A 21,741-nucleotide genomic window follows, 5' to 3' on the forward strand; every position below is an offset into this window, starting at 1 on the left:
GAACTCGGCCCTCCAGGCCTGGTTGACCTGCCAGTGCAGCGGACGACCTTCTGAGACTCGTGGAATTACAAACCTGCTGGGCTGCTTGTTCTGTTTGCTCCTGTACACGCACTCTTACCCTTCTCTGTCCCGCTCTGTGCGTCCCATTGGCTTCCACGCCTTGTGGGTTCCTGTTGGATTTAATGAATATGAGGCACTGAAAGGAGATTGGAGGTTGGGAGGAGAGAGAAGTCTGGAACGTGTTCCTTGGCTCTGTCCTGTTGGGCTGGGATTCTGGTAGCGCCTAAATTCCTCTATCCCACACTTCCTGTGGGCTGGCCTCTCTTCCAGGGCTCCAGCTTTCACCCGATTCTAGTAACATCATGCCCTATCCTTGCCCCTTTCAGGCTCGGCAGGGGGGGCGGGTAACGGCTTCCTGCTGCTGGGAGTCCCTGGATGCCTCTTGTCTCTTGCTGGTACAGTTCACCTTGCCCACACTTCTATAAATAATTCCCTGATTAAACTCTCTATAAGTCACCCTTTGAGGGCACCATCTCTCTTGCTGGGACCTTGTGTGATGAGATCTTCTTCCAGTACCGTGTCTTCACCTCACAGAAGCTAGAACCCAGGTCTCCTGGACTAGTCCAGTGCCCTTTCCACCCCCACTGTCATCACCACCCTTGTTCTAGAATCTAGAATCTATTTTTTTTTTTAAGAATTTGTCAGCAATCTATACCCAACATGGGGCTTGAACCCACAATCCCAAGTTCAAGAGCCATGCGTCCCACCCACTGAGCCAGTGAGGCACCCCTAGAATCTAAATATTAAACATATAATAATAATATCATTCGAATTTTTCTTATATGCCAAACATCATGCTAAGTGTTCTACAGAAATGAGCTCATTTAATCCTTACCGCAAGCCTGAGAAGCAACACTGTGAGGCAGGTATTACTTACTGTCCTCATCTCAAAATGAGAAATCTGAATCTTACAGAGCTCACGGTACCGGCAGAAGTCATGCCTCAGGGAAACAGCAGAGCGGGGATTTGGGTCTGACTGCTTGACTCCAGAGCTGGTACTTTCAGAACCACTGGGTTATTTGCTGGTGGGATGACCCCATCATTCAACCGACTCTTGGGGCTTGCTGTCGGGCTCACCCGCACCACACGATAAATGTGGTCCGGCCGGGCGGCTGGAAATCGGGCCGAGGCGACACTGCCCCGGAACGGCGCCGAGACGAGATAGTGCTGACTGAACAAAGGGCTTGGCACAGTCAGAGGTGGCGTCTTCACAAAAGAAAGGGTAGGTTCGGGTGGGAAACGCTGCAGGCGGTTCACACCCCCGTCCCCAGCGTGGCCAGCGTCGGTGCCTGTCAGGCTAGGGAACAAAAGCTCCGGAGTCGGCAGCGTGAAGGCAGACTGACGCGTGGCTGCTGAAGAGCAGGACAGCGACCGGCCGTCGCGCCGCATCCAGGCCAGAGCCCGCGTGACGCCGTCTGTTTGCCCCTGGCACCGGCAGGCGCAGGAGGAGAACGCGTGAGCCTTTGAACACGGGAAGACCCAGCGTCTCTCTCGAGCATTCCTCGTTCTCAAGTGGCTCAGAAGTGATCAAAACGAGACCTTTAGGGGCGCCTGAGTGGCGCAGTCATTAAGCGTCTGCCTTCGGCTCGGGTCGTGATCCCGGCGTTGTGGGATCGAGCCCCACATCAGGCTCCTCCGCTGGGAGCCTGCTTCTTCCTCTCCCACTCCCCCCTGCTTGTGTTCCCTCTCTCGCTGGCTGTCTCTCTCTCTGTCAAATAAATAAATAAAATCTTAAAAAAAAAAAAAGAATACTGAAAAAAAAATGAGACCTTTATTTTGTCACTTCCTTGTCCCCCATGAAGAGTCAAAAACCTGAGTTCTATACTTTTCTGTTTCCTTATACATGTGTTTTTGAAAATTAAGTGTTATTTTTTAAATAAAAATACATTTTGTGAAAATTTAAAGAAAAGATATAGAGAAAAAAATGAAATAAATAAAATCACCTTTCATCTCACTTTCCATAGATAACCGTTAACACTATGATGTATCATATGCTTGTCAAATCGCCGGAGAGAGCTCTTGGGAATATGGACGTGTCTAGTTCACAGCACCCCAGAGAATGCATGGACAGTGTCCCAGGTCCCCCACTTGGATTGCACCAGAGCTGTTCCCTTTAATTTCCGCTAGCATTTAGGGTTCTACGTGAGATTTTGAGTGGGGTGCACGGAGCTGCTTTAAAAAGACGTGAAAACGATTGCTCCATATCTTCATGTTTAATGACTTCATAGTCTACAGACGGGCCACACTTTGTCAAACTCTCCGCCCAAAATCAGACAAGGTCTATCTTCAGAGACGTGTCTGGGAAAGGACAACAAGAAGTCATCAGTTGGGAGAGTTTTCACTCTCCCCGTCACTGCCACGCTGCTTTTACTAGAACGAAATCCAAAACTCTTCAGTTCCCAAAGGCTCCTTAAGACTATGGGTCCTGTGAGTACCTCAGTTTCTTTTTCTATCAATTATTTTATTAAATTCATCTCCATGAAAAATAACCACTCAGGGAAAGAAAAATAGTGACATTTAGTGAATAGCTGCCATTTTTGCTCCTCCTCAGGAGTTCAGAGTTGTGGATGAACTCCAGTATTCCTTCCAAAGGAGAGAGTGAACGATTCTAAGATGTTTTCCTAAGAAACACGGAGTGTTGGGGGTTGGGTTTTTTTTTTTTTTTTATCCTGTTCTAGATTCCAGAATGAAATTCCTGGTGTCAGCGATGTTTCTACCTTGTACAATTAGCTACAGATGAAGAAAATGAAGAGAAGAGACACCGAGTGTTAAAACCATTTTCCCAAGCTCACTTCATGTTCTCTGAAGAATGAAGTTGTTATAAAGTACCAGCACGAGTACTTTTCCGTGGAGAACTATGATTCCAAAAGCACTTCATTTATGAGGTGGCAATTTTGGAAAACAGTATTATGTATATGATGGCGTCATCGTGCCTGTGAAAAGCAGTGAATGCTCTCAACAGAAAGTGTACTTCTAGAGGGAAGAGAAAGGCTGAGGAGCCAGGAGAAGAGAAAGAGAAGGGGAAAGAGGAGGCCATGGTAGCAGGTCAAGATGCTGTCCCTGATCCTTTGCACAAACCATGGTGCCTGTTAGAAGGCTGGGGCTCCATTTTCTATCAATGCCTTGTGTTAAAGTTAAAACTCCACACCTTCCAGGCTCATCCCACTTAAGAGTGTTTTATTTGCAGAGGGAGAGCTGTCAGATCTTTCTTTTTCTTTTTTGAAGTGGCAATTTCCCAATTCATTATTCCAATTTTAGCAGTTTTGCTTCTACTCATAATTGTGTAGAGACATTTTAAAGCTTTAATTCATTTTGCAATCCTAAATAGTTCCCCTTTAATCGTTCGTGTCAGACACCTATTAACATTTCTTAAAAATTTATAAAACAGTCTGATCTGTCAAAAAAAGTGCCTCTTTAAAATGCAGATTATCAACCTGCTGCCTGTTCTCCATGTTAATGTGTTTTCTATCAGTCACTGGTTTCACAAAACTATTTGTATAAGGCTTAATATTCAGAAAGTAATTTTATATTTTTACACAGGGGAAATGTTTTCCTACGCTCTTAGTTTTAAATATGCTATCTGTCAACCTCTTCTATTTGTTATATTTTGCTTTATCTTTGACTCTTCTCAATGTCTTTCATCTGAAGGGATGGATGACCACTACTTGTGGGAAATGAGGTAGCCATATAAACAGCAGTTAAGACATGCCTTTGAAGCCAGGCAGGCCTGGGTCTGAGTCAGCATGGCCTCTTCCTAGCTATGGGACCTTAAATAAATGAAAATCTTCTGAGCATCAGGTTCTACGACGGTTACATCGGGCAATAGGACCTACCTCACAGGTAAAGGGCAAGGTGAAGACCCCTGCATGGCCGATAGTAACTGCTTTCTGAATTGTAGCTACATAAGCATGCACACACACACACACACACACACACACACACACACAGAGTCTGTTGTAGTTTGTTGGCATCGTGGTGAAGTTACTGTCCTTCCTTCATCTTTAGCGTAGGATAGTTGAGAGCCATTTCTATCACTCCCAGGAACAACTAGAATAAAGGCATAAGAAAATGCGGGGATCAGGGATGGAAGTCGTCCAGGTTTGTTATCTTCCTCTACGGTATCGGAAATAGACTAAGTTGGTAGAACTCATGGGTACAAACAAAAACTTACATAGGCAAGTAAATAACGTGAAATGAGTTCTAAGACATGCTTAGATGTTACAAAGATTATTTCTTACCCTCTTCCATGTATAAAGACTCTTAACCACAACTCAGAATTTTCAAATGGGCATGGTAAATGTGTAGTTAATAAACAATGCGTGAGTATTACTCCATACCTAAGACATGCTGAAGAGAATATTAAGAATATGAGATCATTCTGCTGGTAGAGTGGAGAGAAAGGCCCTGAGGACTGGGTAAAAATCCTGTGAACAACTTAAAATTTCCTCTTCTGTGAAATCAGGATTACAGGACATATCTCACAGAGGTGTTGTTAAAGACAGACAATGGAGGTAACAGTACCAAGCCCTGTGCCTGGTCTGTGCTCAATAACTATTAGCCCCTTCCTGTCAGTGAGTTTATAGGTTTTGTAAAGAGAAGTCATTAGAAAAGATGGTTCAAATGCCAAGATGCTAAATAGAATCAAAGGCAGAGAGAAAAAGGAGTTTCTAGAACGGTGAGTGAAGGAGGAGGGGGATCTTAACAAAGTAAGGTGGAGCTGATGAGAAGGAATCAACCCTAAATCCAGAAATCCATCCAGTTTTCTACTCTTCAGTGAGAGAGGGGCCTAAGTTTGGGCACTAGTCCTTCCCAGACAGCAGGACTCCATCCAGAGCCTGTCATCATTTGCTTCAAGATGGAACAATTTGGGTTATGAGTCCTCTGAGTCCTACGCGGCGGGCTGACTGGTACACTATTCTCTGGTGTCCCCTTCGAAAAGCCAGTGTAAGCAGATTAGGTTTGGACCAAGTAGCAAGGCTATATATTCCACTGCTTTCCAGGCTGTAAAAATGGGAGGAATTCTGCCTGCTGTCACCCAGTTTTGAAGCTACAACCTGGCTCTTGTCTTCAACAGTTATATGTCAGTTTTTAAAAAGCAAGGAAGGAATGAGGATGCTTCAAATAAAACAAACCTCCTCGGCTATCTCCTTTCATCTCATAAAGGCCCCATTCTCCCTTCTTGCCCACTTTGGAATCCAGAAGAATTTCAGCATCCAGCAGCAGAATCTGTGGCCCCGGGCACAAAACACAGCTGTCCACCCCCTCCAGGCGACCTGTTGCTTTCCCTGCACTACTCTTCGCTCACATCTGTATGTTCACTTGCCCCCTGTCTCTCTGACGGCAACCAGGGGAAAGCTCGTGCGAGGGAAGCAGTTTTGAGAAAAACTGAGGACCTGGCTTGGCTTATGAACCTAAGGAGTGTGTGTTTACCCTCATGTCCTCTGCAGGTGGCTCCTAAAGCCACAAATGGGTTTCTTTCCTCGGAGCCTCTCTCTAACAGCTAGGCATTTCTGTTCATTCCAGACACCAACTAAAGACAGAATTGTGGTCACATTTTCCCTTTCCTCCAGAGAGCAAAAAAATGAGTTAGAGGGAAAATAGCCACAGATAGGCTTCTGAAAGCTTGACACTTGCCAGCCCTGACATGTTTTAGTCGGTATAGCAACAACCCCGGGGAGAACCTCATGGGCCACAGCAGTGAGAAAGAACTTTCCCTGCGTCCAGCAGGAGCAGGGCCCAGAGCTGGGGGCGGGGAGGGCAGACGAAGCTCTTTCCGATGGAGGCTCCAGTGTTCCCAGCACAAGGGCTTCTTAAGGAGCAGAGCGAGCAGGTGTGGAAGGAACATAAAACTCTGCCACGTGGAACAGCTGAAGGAAAGCAGAACAGTGGTCTTCAAATATGGAAAGTGTTGTTTTGAAGAAAAGAGATTAGGTTTGTTCCAAGTGAACTTGGACCAGGGGGTAGATCTGCCACCATCACCTAGAATCAGATATCCGCATTCTAAATGCCGACTTGTCAAAGAAAAGGAAGTAGAAGCAATCACAGGAGAGGTCGTATTGATCGACTTTCAAAGTCCCTTTCAAGTAAAGAGCAAAGGAGAGAGGTGCCATGGCTCCGTGCCCTTCCTTTCTCTTCTCAACAGCCCCCCCCCCCCCCCCGTGTGGTTTGGACACCCTGTATGATTCTGGGAGTGCATTCTTTGCGAGCCAGTGGGAGACCTGGGCTACACTAGTTAGCTCATCTCTCTCTCTCTCTCTCTCTCTCTCTCTCTCTCTCTCTCTCACACACACACACACACACACACACACACACACACACACACACACACCCCTATGATTAATTCAGTCTTTACTGGGCATGTCCCTGTACATTAAATGACAAGAATTTTCTAGGGCGTTTAAAACAAATACTTTTCTCTTCTCTGCTACAACTAACTAAGGAAGCAAGAAGTCCTAGTTGCTACTGGCAGATATTTGGGACCACTGTAAAATTCATCTTTAAGAAAAAGGCTGACATGAGGAAAGGAAAGACACAGGGACCTTGGTGACATTGTTGTCTTGAATCAAGACTTACTTGAAGTCAGACCTACCTGTGGGTCTTCAGTGCTATGAATCAACAAAATCCCTTGATGGTGTAAGCCAGTTTTAGTTGGTTTTTTTCTTATTTGCAAATAAAAGTATCTTGATCAAAGGAAGGATACTGATAAGAAGTATAAGTCTCAGTCCCTGCCCTCAAAGGGCTTCCAATATGATCGGGGAGATGAGACATTTATAGGATAAATAGAACAATATAGGAGAGGAATATAAGAGATATCAGATGTGACTGTATAAGATAAAGTACCAAATGGGTATCACCTAAAACATGAAAAACCACAGGGAAGACTGAAAATAATTCTGTAAGCTACTGAAGAACAGGGGCTGTGTTCCATCTCCTTCCTGCCTTATTTCTGGTAACCATGGTAAGGCCTTGGACCCAATGATGGACAGCATGGTCCCTGGAGCCAGATTGTACAGACTTGACTTCTGGGTTGACTGTTACTACCTGTGTGATCTTGGGCTAGTAACGTAACTTTTCTGCACCTTAATCTTCTGATCTCTAAAATGGGCATAAAACAGTAATCATCTCTTAGGGTATACAGTATACAGTAAGTACAGCTATTACCATGATTCAAAAACCAGGTTTTGAATACCCACGACATATCAAACGCTCTGTCTGGAATAGGGTAACAATGAGCCTTTAAGGAGGCTACAACTTTGATGAAGGGTACAGAGCAGTGAACAGGCAATTGGATAAGAAGAGAAGAAGAGGATGAGGAGGGGAAGAAGGGAGAGGGGGAAGTGAAGGAGGAAGAAAGCTGGATGGACGGTTGAGATCTCCTTCCCAAGTGGTCTCTTTGGTTGAAAGAAATAGAAATAAGTATTTTCCAGCAAGTCTCTGTGAGACTTGGGAAGAGAGTGGAGGTCAGAGGACAGCTGTTCACAGGAAATAGTGTGGGATTCAAGCAGGAAACGCTTGTGGTGGCTGCTGTGGTGATATAGCTGATAGAGTGTTTCATGGACCACGTGGGACCCCCTTTTAGGAATACCTGGGAGAGAGGGGAGGGACTTCAGGGGAAGGGCTGACTTCCTGCTTCTGTGTGTCTATGTGTCTATGTCTGTGCGTCTGTGGGGGTGGGGTGGCCGTTCATGTGTGCCCTTGTAATTTGGGCAGAACTGTAAAGAAATCTCATTTCCTCGCTATAGGCTGGAGGCCTGGTGTTTGAACCAGACAATCTGGTGTTAAGGAAACAAACAAAAACATACTGGGCAAGGATTTAAGTATTTATTATATTGTTTTCATGTCACTTGAGTGGTTTTTTTTGTTGTTGTTGTTTTGTTTTGCTAACTCTCTGGGTCCATGGGACAGGTTACGTTGCCAGTTGGCTTCATTGTGGATTTTCCAAAAGCCTCAGAGTAGCACAGCTCAGCTGGACCACAGTACGGTTCCCACAGGCTCAGAAGGGCATTTTCTACCAATCAGAAGATAGGAGGTTTCTTTTTATAAAAGTAGAAGTAGTATCCAGACGCCCTTTTTTAAGACGAATGATATTTATTAGATTTTTTAAAAAGCCACACTATATTAATAATTTTAAAAAGTAATTTGGGACAATACTTTCTAAAGGTCTTTTTTTTTAATTATGGGAAATTCTAAATATACTCTGTAAAAGCTGATAATGAAATATTTGATCGAAAATTTCCATTCATGGTACAAAAAGATCATCTACCATCTTATGTAGTTGAATTTACTTCTGATGGCAAATGCACTACATGAAAATCCTCAGTGGTTTGGGAATAGATGTTTCTTTTAGAAAATCAACTGTATTGTGCTCTGAATACTTTGAATCTGACTAATCTCGAGGAAAATTCCTTTGATGAAGAGATTCAAATCTGGATATTTTGCCATAGAATAAAAGCTCCTTTGTTTTATGAGGAAGTTGGTGCATTTATCTTGTTTTCTATTACCTTGAGGATGAAATTATTTCTTTTGATAAGTGGAAATGCTTTAAAAAAAAATAAGAAAAAGTCCTTGTGTGCCCTGCCCAAGACCTTGGATTCTACCATGGCAGTGAACTCCGAGATTTCCAACTGCCTGTATCTGTCTCTTCATGCCTGAGAACTTTCTCCAGAACTGAGGCAAACTGCCATTTAGCAGGCCGGACGTCCTGGAGAATTAATACTACACAGGAATAGTCCTTAGTAAACGACTGATAGGAAGTGGTGTGTAAACACCCAAGCTTGACCCTCCTTGGGTGGTATAATTCTGACATGTGTATTTTATAATGCTTCTTGCAGTTTCCTTATGGAATTAAACTCCAACATCACTTGCAATGGTAGTAGAGTTAATGATTAACTCTAGTTAAACAAGGAGGCCATTAGACTGAGGGTCTTCTTCTTCTTCTTCTTTTTTTTTTTTTGGATTTTATTTATTTATTAGAGAGAACACAAACAGGGATGAGGGGCAGAGGGAGAGGGAGAAGCAGACCCCCTCCAGCAGGGAGCCTGACGCGGGGTTCCATGCCAGGACCCTGGGATCATGACCTGAGCCAAAGGCAGACGCTTAACCGACCGAGCCACCCAGGTGCCCCTAGACAAGGTTCTAACACTTTATTGGCCCATGTAAACAAACCAAAACCTAAGCCTGCAATGCTTCAAGCCTAAGAATACAAAACTAAAGACAACCAATCACAAAGAGCCAACTAGGCTTTCCCAAATAATGCAACTGCTTAAGTTATAGCCAATCAAATAATTCCTTCTCTTGGCTTCTGCCTCTTCTCTATAAAAGTCTTTCCCCAAGCTCCCATCTGTGGAGTACTCCTAACCACTTCTGGTTTGGTGCTGCCCAATTCAAATCAGTTTTTGCCCAAACAAACTTCTTTTTTATGGCTAAGTAATATTATGTTATATATGGATACCACATCTTCCTTATCCATTCAACTATCAGTGGAAACTTGGGCTGCTTTCGTATCTTTGCTGTTGCAAGTAATGCCAAAATACACATGGGGATGCATATACCATTTTGAATTTCTATCTGCTAGATTGGGTGCAATTTGATTCATAAGTTGAATAAAGCCAATAAGATCTTCATAATGGTCTAAAAACTAAAGAAATATCACAGGACATCTATCAGCATCCTCTGAAAATTTTGCTTTTTTTGGATTAATCTTAAAGGAATCTGATTGGATTTCTTTAAGATCACAATATATTCCTCTTCCCCATGTGAAATTGTGATCAATGATGTAAAAAGATGAAAATAATGAATTTCTGCCTCCCACTGTACTTTGTTAGAGAGCCCTGAAGGATTGTCCCATTATCAGCTAATGAAACCCACTTGCCCACTGCGGAGTCCGGTTCAACACTCAATTTGAAAACTCTGAAAAGATCAGTGAAGAGCACCCTCTGCTCTCTGACACCAGGCAATTTAGAGTGGAAAACTTTTGCATATTATCAGGAATTAAGCGCAGGTAGTTCAGGAGACATTCTCAAAGCCTGAGTTCAAATAGGCTCTTCTCTTCCTTGATCTCTTTAAAAGTCAGCAACCCCTGAATGCTGGCAGGAGAAGGGAGCATTTTCTCGTTGTAAATTGAATGACCTGATTTTTATCTCTGGTTGGATTCCAGGAGGAAGCATGATGTCATTTCAACCACTGGCCAGAAAACTTCTTGCTTAATGAGCACTTTGAGCTTACTGGCAGCCAAGAAGGTCTTTGTTTACAGTGCGAAGAAACAGAGGTCAAAGATCCTCTTTCCCTGNCTTGAAGGAACAAAGGGACAGGCTTGCTAACCAGCCCTTGTCTGTGAGCAAGTTTTAGAGAAGGGCAGACATAAATACAACGGGCTTCCCCCCAAAAGGTTATAAAGTCCAAGAGGTCAATCAGACCCGAAAGAGAAGCTGAAACGCTATCAAAGATGGGTTTCGGGCTCCTTAGTGTGCTACGTAAGTCATCCCTAACTGACCACAAGTGGGGGCTGAGTTTTGGCCCAGGATCCTGTGGCAGGTGTGTGCCCCTCTCCTCGCCCCCACGCTCCCTAACTCCTGCACCACCCCCGGCCTCCAGCTTCCCTCAGCTGTCTGAGCAGTTGCTCAAGGGCTCAAGTGGTCTCCACCCACGGGCAGCTGTTGAGATGTATTCTGAGAGTGGGAGTGGATCTCTCCCAGTCTGGTTGCTAACTACCGAGGGCAATATCAGCACAGCAAGAAGAGAAAAAGGGGAGTGGTTGATTTCCGCTTAGGGTACATAGTACATTATGTATTAGGCAAAAATGTTGAGTATTAAGGAAAACATAGTGAAGCCCATTCTCCAACAGAAATAGTATAAACCCTCTGATAATTTTTCTTTTTAGAGACCAGCCTTATTGAGGTAGAAGGGACATAAACTGCACGTGGTTACAGTGTGCAATTTGATAATTTTGTCATATCCATCACCACAATCAGGGTCATCACCTGCAAAAAGCTTTCTCTCTGGAAGCCCCCCTTTCCATGACTGGCCCTTCCACACGCCCTGTTCCCCACCCCCAGGTGACCTCATCTGCTTTCTGTCACTAAAGATTATTTCGGACTTCCTAGAGTTTTACATAAGTGGAATCACACATTATATGCTCTTTTTAAAATCTGAGTTCTTTCTCAGCATATTATTCATGTTGTTTTATCAGTAGTTCATTCTTTTTATTGGTGACTAGTATCCCATTTGTGGCTACACCACAATCGGTCACATTGTCTGTTGATAGACATCTGGTTGTTTCCAGTTTCAGATTATTATAAATAAAGTTACTGGGGCACCTGAGTGGCTCAGTCGGTTGTGTCTGCCTTTGGCTTGGGTCATGGTCCCAGAGTCCTGGGATTGAGCCCCAAGTCAGGCTCCCTGCTTCGGGGGGGGGGGTCTGCTTCTCCCTCTGCCCCTTTCCCCTGCTCATGCTCTCTCTCTTTCTCAAATAAACTAATAAAATCTTCTGAAAAAACAAATAGAGCTACTATGAACATTTACATACATATCTGCATATGGGTATATACTTTAATTTATCTTGAGTAAATACCTAGGAATAAAATGGCTGGGTCGTATGGTATGAGTACATTTCACTTTTAAAGAAACTGCCAGACTCCTTTCCAGAGGGGTTGCAATATTCTACATTCCCACCAGCAGTAGATGAGGGTTCCAGTTCTTCCACATCCTCACCGATAGTTGGTCTGGTCAGTCTTTTTAATTTTGGACATTCTGGTAGATACGTAGTAGTATTACATTGTGGTTATAGTTTGCGTTTTCCCGGTGACTCATGATGATGGGCATCTTTTCCTGTGTTTGCCATTTGTATATCTTTTTGTAAAATGTCTGTTTAAATCTTTTGTCATTTTTAAATTAGGATGTTTGTTTTCTTATTTTTGTTTTGAAAGTACTTTAAAAAGGTGCTTGGCTGGCTCAGGCAGTGGAACATGTGGCTCTTGATCTCAGGGTTGTGAGTTCAAGCCCCTTGTTGGGTGTAGAGATTACTGAAAATAAAATCTTAAAAAAAAAAAAAGTACTTTATGTAGTCTGGATATAAGTCTTCCATCAGATCTACTATGTAAATATTTCCTGTCAGTCTGTATCTTGTCTTTTCATTCTCTTAACAGTTCTTATAAAGAGCAGAAATTCTTAATTTTGATGAAGTCCAATTTATCAAATTTTCTGGTTCTATTATTTCTGAAAGGTTAGAGCACTATTTAGATAATGTGATGGACTTGATATAATTTTAAGTGCCTTCTCAGATTTATTACTTGATTTTTATTAAAATATTTTTTTTGTTTTTTAATTGTTCCATTTTAACATAGTGAGATTTTTCTTAAGCCAGTATTTATTTTAATGCATTTTTCTTGTTTTCAGAGTTCATTCCTAATTTAGATTTTATTCTATTTTATTTTTTAAAGATTTATTTATTTGAGAGAAAGAGAGAGTGCACAGAGGAAGAGGGAAAGGAAGAAGCAGACTCCCTGTTGAGCAGGGAGTCTGATGCAGGACTCGATCCCAGGACTCTGGGTTCATGACCTGAGCCGAAGGCAGATGCTTAACCAACTGAGCCACCCAGATGCTCCCCCTTAATTTTAGATTTAAAAAATATTACACAGTCTTTTAGCTGAGTAATCCAAACTTTGACTATCTTCCTAATTTTGAAAACATCATACTTGTATCCAAAATAGAAATATAATCTTCTGCAATTGTAATTCAAAAATATTTGTTATTTATTTCCTCCTGGAATTCTGTGAAAAGAAGTCATTCCTCGGTGGTATTGGATTTAACGTAGGAAGTTTTTGCTTTAATAACAATTTATTTTTATAGGAAGTTTTTGTTTTAATAAAACAATTTATTTCTATAAATCTATTTACCTAGTTTTCCAATATTCTTAAATTTTTCTTTTTTCCCCAGTATTCTTAAATTCTCCAATGCAGTTTTAATTCCTTTTACCTCACGTATTTATCAAACACTTTAATAATTATTTCATATTTACATATGAAATATGTATCCTTAAACGTTTCTTTTCGCCCTATATTTTTCTTTAACCTGTATGATTTTCTCTGAAAGTTACTATCTTCCATTTATTCCTGTTACCCTTTGTAAAACAACGATAGATAAAATACTAGATAGTCTGTTTCAGTCATCTTATTGTTTTCTCATCACTTCGTATGACTTGATTTTTAAATGTGGTCTAACAAGTTCTTTGTTGGTCAGGTTTCATTACCAAAACAATCAAATGGCTACAGGATATCCAAGTTCCAGTGCATACCTACTTATTTCAAGCACAATTTGATAAAGCAAAATTTCAGTACCGGAAGGAAATCTGGACAGAAACAGAAAGGTGTGGCGGTGCTATTTTTATAAGCATTGCTCCAGGAAAGGATAAAGCCACCGAGCTGGGGGCTGTGGGGAGAGCAGCTTTGTCTTCAACTGCAGGGGATAATAAGGGCCAGAAAATTAGGCCCAAATCACCCATGAATCAGAAATAAAAAGATCCCAGTTCTGCCGCTGGGGAAGGAATGAGCCATGGCTCTTTAAACAGGCACTGGCCAGCTCTGCATTTTAGCATGAGAAATTCTCTACATGTCTCCAAGGGAAGCCAGAGCCTTACTATTTTTTTAAGCTTTTTTTTTTTTTTTTAAGATTTTGTTTATTTATTTGACAGAGATAGAGACAGCCAGCGAGAGAGGGAACACAAGCAGGGAGAGTGGGAGAGGAAGAAGCAGGCTCCCAGCGGAGCAGGGAGCCCAATATCAGGCTCAATCCCAGGACTCCAGGATCACATCCTGAGCCAAAGGCAGATGCTTAACGACTGAGCCACCCCGTTTATCTATTTATTTGAGAGAGAGACAGAGAGAGCACGAGCAGAGGGGAGGGGCAGAGGGAGAGCAGACTCCCTGCTGAGTGTAGAGCCTAAGTCAGGGCTCAATCCCAGGACCCCAAGATCATGACCTGAGCTGAAGTCAGATGCTTAACCGACTGAACCACCCGGGCACCCCCAGAGCCTTATGATTTTAAATTATTTATAGTTTCGATAAAGGACCATGCAGAGACCCCAATAATAAAAATAACAGTTAATGCTTGCTAGAGGTGCTTTCTCATAGTATCTCGTGTAACCTCCTGACAAGCCTGTGAGAGTTGTCCTGGTGCTGCCTCGTTTTACAGATGAGGGAACTGGAGCACGGAAAGATTAAGTGAGCAGTACACCAGACAGTTCTGACTTCAAGGTCTAGGCTCTTCCTCCCCGTCCCCCTACTGACACTTCCATAACTGGACTCTTTTATCCCCATGAGAGGTCTTCATTTGTATCTTATTTATTTAAGTCTATTCCCTATTTAAGGGAATCACCTTAGAGAGGGAATGTAAGGACAAACATGAGCCCAGTGCTGAGCCTGGGAGGGGTGGGGGCTCGCTGACCAGCCCCTGCCTGTGTCCCTCACTCCCGCGCATGAGCTGCGGGGGCCCTTGTGCTCCGCTGGGAGGGACATGTGAGAAGTCTGTCTCCTTCAGGAGACTGACAGCCCCTGAGGGTAGGGACTGTCATCCTCGTGCCAGCATTTAGCTGGTTCTTGATATACATTTGCTGATTGAGGGGATGAAGAAATCTCCTAACCTAGCCCTGATGAGGTCTTTGATTCTAAATTTCATGGTTAAGAAAGACTGATTGCTTCATGTAAAAACTCAGTCAGCATCCAGGTAACCCATGGCATTTGCCAGGTCAATTATTCCCATAGCCAAGTGGTCAGACCAACTGCAAAGATAGCTCAGATATCTTATTCTCTTGTTACCAGAATGATTCAGAGCATCTTGGGACATGGGTAGGCTAAAAACTAGGGACTTTGACATATGCAACCACAAGATTATGGGTAGTCCTCCTAAAGAGCCTATACCAGAGTCATGAAAGGGAAGAAGAGGGGAACTTCACCCAGGGAAGCCTTCAAAAGAATTATCATCATCATAACATTTGTCCCTTATAGAGCCTTGGCTGCTGCTGCTCTGTTCTTTACCTGCATTAACTCACCTTATCTCCGACACAAGACAAATGAACAGTGAATCACCAACGATAGTGCAAACTGACCATCTTTTTATAATTTGTATCAATTAACATTGTTTTATGGGTATAGTTATTTATATGCTTTTATCTTTTAAATTCCATCCCTGAATTAAAAGTGATTTATGGCCCACCATTAAGGTATTATAATATTCTTTGTCCGTGTACTCACCTTTACCAGAGAGATTTATAGCTTTATATTTTCCTACGCATTTGTGTTGTTGTCTAGCTTCCTTTTGTTTCAACTTGAAGGGCTCCCTTTAGCAATTCTTGCAAGAGCTAGTCTAGTGATGATGAATCCCTTCAGCTTTTGTTTCTCTGGGAAAGTCTTTATATCCCCTTCATTTTGGGGGGGATGGGGAAGAGGGGCAGAGGGAGAGAGAGAATTCTAAGCAGGCTCCATGCCCAGCACAGAGCCCATCGAAGGGTTCCATCTCACGACCCTGAGATCATGACCTGAGCTGAAATCAAGAGTTGGATGCTTAACCAACTGAGCCACTCAGGTGCCCCTCCCCTTCATTTTTTAAAAAAAGATTTATGTATTTACTTGAGAGAGAGAGAGCACGAGCTGGGGGAGGGTCAGAGGGGGAGAATCTTCAAGCAGACTCCCCGCTGAGCACAGAGCCTGACAAAGGCTTGATTCCATGACCCATGAGATCACGACCTGAGCCAAAACCAAGAGTCGGATGCTCAACCGACTGTACCCCTCCTGTCATTTTTGTAGGACGTTTTGTCTTCTTGAGAAAGCAACTCATCATGTACAAGGAAGTTCCCCAGATAAACAAAAGTTGAGTGAGTTCATCATCACTACACCTGCTGATTTGGTTCAAATGAAACAGCTTTCCTTGCTCATTTCAATGTGTCTGTTCTTGGCTTTGAACTTGCCTTGGGTACCATGACTTCCAAACTGATTTTTGGAGTTCTTATAAAGAACTTTTGACCATGTTGTGGTTAAGTCAGTGTCTCTCTCTCTCTCTCTCTCTCCCTCTCTTTTTAAGATTTTATTTATTTATTGGAGAGAGAGAGAGAAAGAAAGAGCACAAGCAGGGGAAGGGGCAGAAGGAGAGGGAGAAGCAGACTCCGGGACTCTAGGATCATGACCTGAATCAAACCTTAACTGACTGAGCCACCCAGGTGCCCTTACGTCAGAGTCTTCATAGGGGAACAAGGTCTGGAGCTTCCTATTCTGCCATCTTGCCACGTCACTGTATAACCTACACAGTATTTTTGCTCATCTCAGCAAGTGCACTCCTTAAACCCCACCACCTATTTCACCCATCCCCCCTCCCACCTCCCCCCTGGTAACCATCAGTGTGATCTCTATAGTAAGAGTCTGTTTCCTGGTTTGTTTCTCTCTCTCTTTTCCCCTTGGCTCATTTGTTTTATTTCTTAAATTCCACATATGAATGAAATCGTATGGTATTTATCTTTCTCTGGCTGACTTATTTTGCTTAGTATAATACTCTCTAGTTCCTAGCTCCATCCATGTCATTGCAAATAGCAAGATTTCATTCTTTTTTATGGCTGAGTAATATTCCATTATATATATATATAATGAAACTACATTTCAAATTTCTTTTGATTTATTTATTTATTTATTTGAGAGAGAGAGAGAGAGGGAGAGTGGAGAGTGCGTGGTGGGGACAGGCAGAGGGGCAGGGAGAGAGAGTCTCAAACTGACTCTGCACTGTGCAGGGAGCCCCCACTGGGGGCTTTATCTCATGACTCTGAAATATCAACAATAGCCAAACTATGGAAAGAGCCCAAGTGTCCATCGACTGATGAACGGATAAAGAAGATATGATATATATTGATATATATGTTTTTGTTGATAATTCTGCTGTAAGTATCAGGGTGCGTGTATCCCTTCGAATCAGTACTTTTATGTTCTTTGGGTAAATACTTAGTAGTGCAATTGCTGGGTCATAGGCTGGGTCTATTTTTAACTTTTAAGGAACCTCCATATTGTTTTCCAGAGTGGCTGCACCAATTTCATCAAGATATTTTCCCAATCTCACTGTACAGATGAGGAAACTGAGAGTCAGAGTGGTTAGCAGCCTACTCTGCCACACAATGGAAAGCTGGGAATTCAACCTGAGTGGGTTCACACAATTTTAATATCATATTAAAGTGAATCCATAGCACTTGGCATAGGAATTGTTGTGGCCTCTTTTTTATAGAGAAGAAATCTGAGGCCCGGAGATGAGGTGCAGTGGCCAGTCATGTGTAGGAGGTCGAGCCACAGCAGCAGCCCAGTGTTTCCTTTGGAGTTCGGTGCTCTCACCATTATGTGTTGCTGAGATAGGTAGGGAGACAGAGAGAGAGAAAGGAATTGATTGATTGGGCAGGGGCTAAAAGCCTTACATTTTCTCTCCCTGATAAACTCCCTTCCATTTACTCTGACAAATATTTTAGTAAGATCTGGGAATGGAGCCAATCATGAGATATGGCAACTGTTGGCTAGTTACTGTCTGATGAATCCTATGCATGTGCTGTTCTCTTTGCTTGCTCTCCTCTCTCCCAACCCCTGCTCTTCCCACTCCACTATCTCTCTCTCTCCCTCTCTCATCACTCAGCCCTACCAGCATTACTCCTACTCATCCTTCAGGCCTCGGATTAAACTCCGTATATTTGAGGAAACTTTTCTCAACCTTCACCAGCCCCTGCCCCATACCATCCCCAGGCTAAGATCCCCTTTCTTTCAGAGATCTCTGTTATCACAGCTAATATATATTGGGCACAAATTATGAGCACTTAATATGTATAAATTCATTTAGTCTCAAAGCCTATGAGATTGATAGTAATATTGTCATCCACATTTTATGATAAAGAAATCAAGACATAGAAAAGCTAGTTAACTTCCCTAAGATCACACAGCTAGTATGAATTCAATCTCAGATATTTGGTTCCGAGCCTAAACTGTTAACAACTACATAGTAGTTGTTCTTCTTAGCATATAAAGCAATTACAAGTAATTGTTCACTGTATGTCTCCCCTGCTTAACTAGAAGCTCTATACCTTGTTCACAGTATATTCTGGCACTCAGCCTCGGGTCTGTCATCATCAGGGCCCAATAAATACTTGTTGAATGAATGGTAATGTGGGTAGTGTTATGGGAAGAACAAGGTAGCGGGAGTCAAACAGACCAGAGTCAGTCACTTGGCCACTTACCAATTAGGTGATTTTGAATAGGTCAATTGACTTTGCAGTGAAGTAGTTTTTATACCTGAAAAATGGAAATTAAATTACTGTGTGAATATATTGCAACTCTGCAGAAAATTGCATCTGAATTGCACTCCTGCATAAAGGTCAGTTTTGATGGTTTATTGTACCCGATGGATAACCGGAACATGGTTTTTCTACTTCCAAAAGAGAAATGAGGTAGAGACTGTGTCCAGAAAAAGTCACTCCCTGCCTCAGGGATAGGCCTGAAATTCTAAGGAAGGCCACAAGAACCTGGCCAAAGAGGCCTGACAGGGAGTTGGCTAAAATGCCCATGTCTGCTCCCCTGTACGAGCTCTGCTTGGAGTATGAGACTTAGTGTGTCTGTGTGCAGCTGAGGGTGGACTCTGGGGATGAGGCAGTGCCTGGAGACGTGCTGGGGCAGAATCTGAGAGTGGGAGTGAGAGGAGCCAGGAAATCATTGTCCTCACTCATCCTCACCCCAGGGAAGTGCTGCGAGGAACGGACTAAGGGCTCTGCAGGAGACAGTGCTGTTGGCACCATGCAATTTGTTCCCTTCACATGCCCTGGTCTAACTGCCCACGGGCCGCCATCTTCTCTACAGACACGGGTAAGCGCAGGATGAGCAGGTAGCTGTGAGGAATGCTGTTGGGCGAGTAAGTAAAACGAAGTAAGAAATCCCTGAAAAACTTGGGCTCGACTGTATAAAGCTTAGAAGTAATTAGTTCTTAAAAAAATCTTTGAGTTTTCTGTATCTATAGGTATTAGGTTACCTGAAAGTTTGGCAGGAGGCTAGTATGATTGTGGAGCAGACGTTTTGTGAAGACCAAGAAGAGAAAGTGGTCCATCTCAGAGCAAGCATGAACATGGCAGAAACAAATGACAGCTTTACTAAAAAAGTGGGTTGCTGAATTAGAGAATATGGGAAATTGCAAACCCAGCAGGCCTGGGTGTCAGAGCTGGGCAGGACTTCCTGAATGACACAGGGAGAGAAATGGGGGTGGGAGACGACTGTCTGCCAGACCATGGGCTGATAGACAACAGAAATACAAAGATGAGTGAACCCAGTTCTTGCCCTCAAGAAGCTCTCAATTTAGTGCATTTTTGTTTATAGTAATTTTAAGCAGTTAAACACAAATAGCACAAAGGTGGATGGATTAATGAAGAGTTCACTGGATTTCTGTTTCTAGTATAGTGCTATTCAACTTAAAAAAATTAAAGGCATAGAGACACAGAAGGCATGACGATCAAATTTTTAGGTGACAAAAATCTGGAGGAGTCACTAAAAGGTTGGATATATGAATCAGTACTTTTTAAAAGTTCTGACATATCAGAATCAATGCCTAAGTTGAACCTTAACTTAGTTTCAAATTAATTAATTGGGCAATTATACTGTTAACCTCTGATTTGCTTATTTTTTTTTTTTAAGGAAAGTAAGGTTGTTTTAGTCAACCACAGGCCCCGTCTGAGCCAGGAGCAAGATGTGGGTGCCCCAGACCTGAGGGAGGCCAGAGGATGTGGAGGAACAAGGGAAGCTATAACCCCACTGTTGACTGTTCAGGTTTAGTCTTGCTTGGAAAGAATCGCATGCGGTTTTGAGCTGCCCATTTCCAGAAGGATATATTCATAAGTTCTCTATTCCTCCATAAAGTATGTCTTTAATTTTTTGGTAAATAGACTGTTGAAAATGCATGGAGGATTTTTATAATCACCCACACAGAAGTTTTAAATAATGACCCAGACATAAGACCCTGGAGCCAAAACACTCATGGATTGAGCTTGGTCTCCTTTTCCCCAGATCATGTCATTACATTCCATAGATTTCACCATTCTGTTCTTGGCTTGCCTCCAGGACACAACGTCCTCTTTCCTTAATCTTATCTTTAGCTCATGATTTCCCCACTGGCAAAGACCCTCTCCTTGACCAAACTTCAGGAGGCTCTTCGGACCGCCCTTTTCCGGTAGGCCTTGCCTTTGGACCTTGTCTTTGGCCTGCCTAGTCCAGTCATAGAAAGACTCCTGTTAGTCCATTTAGCAAGAATCCCCCTATCCTCCATGTCTCCTCTGATTAATTTTCCATCCAGCAGGCCCTCCACCCCCTGGGCTCTGAATCCCCAGCTGCCTTTGCAGTATTCAGAGTTGAGGCTCTCCCCTACTGTGATAGTCTTGACACCTATCACAAGAGTCCTGAATAGTCTTCCTTATCATTTTAACAAGTGTCAGAATAACCAGTTCTTTAACCACCCCCTCTGTAATTGTGAAAATGTGTTTGAGTGTTATGACCAGCCTCTCTCTCTTCCCTTCCTCTCTGAGAATTCATCTGCACCTGTGGTTTACAATTTCTTACTTCTTCGATAACCTAGAAATCGACTGTTGCACCTGGGTCTCTCCTTTGAACTCTGATGCTGTGTCCCAACTGCTTAGGGAAAAGGGTCACAGGATAGGAGAGTAAAACTGTATTTAGTAGTGCTTTCCCTCTGTTATTTCACTTAATGCCCACAATAACCTTCTTTTGCTTGAGTGTTCATGTGCCTATTTTTCAGATGTGGACACTGAGGCTCAGAGAGCCCAAAGTCTGACTTTTGCAGAATGACAGGTTGGGGATTGCACCTTGGCCTTCTGGCTCCTATTCTAGGACGTTCCCCACCACAGCACAAAAGTTCTCTTTTAGAACTTAGGGTCTATATTTGATACTTATTTATTCACTCCGTCCATTTACTTATGCACAAACATTGCACGCCTGCCAGCTTTCCGGAGCTACGTTAGACACTGCGGCCAAGAAAATGAACAGGACACAGTCCTTTCTTTCTGAAGCTAACAGTCTAGCAGGGAGACTATGAAGGCAGATGACAGTACAAGGTGACAGAGGCTTGATCTGCTACGGGAGGAACAGTTTACCTTAGAGACTTGAGCAGGCAGTCAGGAAGGGACATGGGTGGGCTCTTGGAGGAGGGGTAGAAACTTGACTGATACAGCTGTGCCTTTTATTCCCCTTTGTAGGTTTCCATGTCTTATCCTCCTCCCCCCTCACGTGCGTGCACAGTAGGCCCCCAAAGTGTTGAATGCAGCCTTTGAACAGGACTGGGGCTGTAACGTGATCAAATATCCACACTTCCTGCTTACCTAAAAATCTCAGCACATCAAACAGATGGGTTTTCATTACCTGTACCAGGATACTTAGCAGTAGCACATGTTGCCTCTTTATTTTGTAAGGGAAGAAATTATGTGGCAGGGAAGTTTAGTTACTCGTGTAAGGTCACACAGCATCCAGTGTCAAAACCCCAGCAGGCTCTGTTCTCTGGGCTCCTTTTCCCGTGTGCTCACCGTTGCAGCAATCAACGTCTGAAAGTGCCCATGTCTTCAAAGAACAGCCGGAGATAGAGCCTGAGCGAGAGCAGACATGTTTCATCACTGTGGGTGAGAGA

The 21,741-nt window shown here is 43.1% G+C and overlaps 1 long non-coding RNA gene across 1 annotated transcript in view; it reads right to left on the minus strand.

Annotated features, from left to right (window-relative positions):
* Positions 1 to 2,309: 2,309 nt before the first annotated feature.
* Positions 2,310 to 21,741, minus strand: part of LOC103662941 — a 35,927-nt gene continuing 16,495 nt past the window's right edge. The window contains exons 2-4 of the long non-coding RNA XR_568604.2: positions 21,641 to 21,700; positions 18,305 to 18,359; positions 2,310 to 2,358 (exon numbers count right to left, since the gene is read on the minus strand). This is a non-coding gene — a long non-coding RNA (uncharacterized LOC103662941). The remainder of the gene's footprint in view (positions 2,359 to 18,304; positions 18,360 to 21,640; positions 21,701 to 21,741) is intronic.

This window comes from Ursus maritimus, unplaced genomic scaffold (assembly GCF_017311325.1).
Source record: "Ursus maritimus isolate PB19 unplaced genomic scaffold, ASM1731132v1 scaffold_12, whole genome shotgun sequence".
In the NCBI taxonomy this organism is placed as follows: domain Eukaryota; kingdom Metazoa; phylum Chordata; class Mammalia; order Carnivora; family Ursidae; genus Ursus; species Ursus maritimus.